This window comes from Seriola lalandi, unplaced genomic scaffold (genome assembly GCF_002814215.2).
Source record: "Seriola lalandi dorsalis isolate HSWRI2012SDOR001 ecotype SW California unplaced genomic scaffold, Sedor1 jcf7180002035616, whole genome shotgun sequence".
Taxonomy (NCBI): domain Eukaryota; kingdom Metazoa; phylum Chordata; class Actinopteri; order Carangiformes; family Carangidae; genus Seriola; species Seriola lalandi.
Window position 1 is genome coordinate 1 of NW_019506192.1, and position 776 is coordinate 776.

The 776-nt window shown below is 42.3% G+C and overlaps 1 long non-coding RNA gene across 1 annotated transcript; it reads left to right on the forward strand.

Moving 5' to 3' along the window:
• The first annotated feature begins 10 nt into the window (after nucleotides 1–10).
• Nucleotides 11–776, forward strand: LOC111647678 (uncharacterized). Its single transcript, XR_002760067.2, has 3 exons — nucleotides 11–152; nucleotides 334–482; nucleotides 682–776. It is a non-coding gene; the product is annotated as an uncharacterized LOC111647678 (long non-coding RNA).

Sequence of the window (776 nt, forward strand, 5' to 3'; positions counted from 1 at the left end):
TTTTCTCTCTCGTTTTATTTCTAGTACAGATTTGTGTTTTGTCCTCCCTGCCACTTTGTGTATTTTGTCCTTTTATAAGTGTAGTTGTAATTTCTCTTACAGCTATGCCAAAGGAGACCTGGATATTTCGTACATCACCTCTAGAATAGCAGGTAGGCACAGCACCCTCCATAAAACTTTCTTACTTCATTATTTTTGTCTCTTTCTGCATAATTTTGACATTAAGTCATTATTTTACATGTGTACATTTTACATCACATACATTTTACATGTGTGTGTGTGTGTGTGTGTGTGTGTGTGTGTGTGTGTGTGTGTGTGTGTGTGTGTGTGTAGTCATGTCCTTCCCAGCGGAGGGGGTGGAGTCAGCGATAAAGAACAACATTGAGGACGTGCGTCTGTTCCTGGATTCCCGTCATGCTGGCCACTATGCTGTCTACAACCTCTCCAAACGATCATACAGGCCTTCTCGATTCCACAACAGGGTATGAAGTGTGTGTGTGTGTGTGTGTGTGTGTGTGTGTGTGTGTGTGTGTGTGAGGATGGTTTGTTTACTCTAAACCGTTGTTGGCACTGTGATACACAAGTTTAGTTTTCATCTGAAGAGGGTTATTTTTTCACTAATGTGCAGCTTAACAAGATTTGTGTTATTACAGGTGTGTATCTTTATGTGTGTGTATGTAGGTTTCAGAGTGTAACTGGCAGGTGCGCCGTGCTCCCAACCTCCGCAGTCTCTACAGTGTGTGTAAGAACATGCATCTGTGGCTCAAACAAGACCA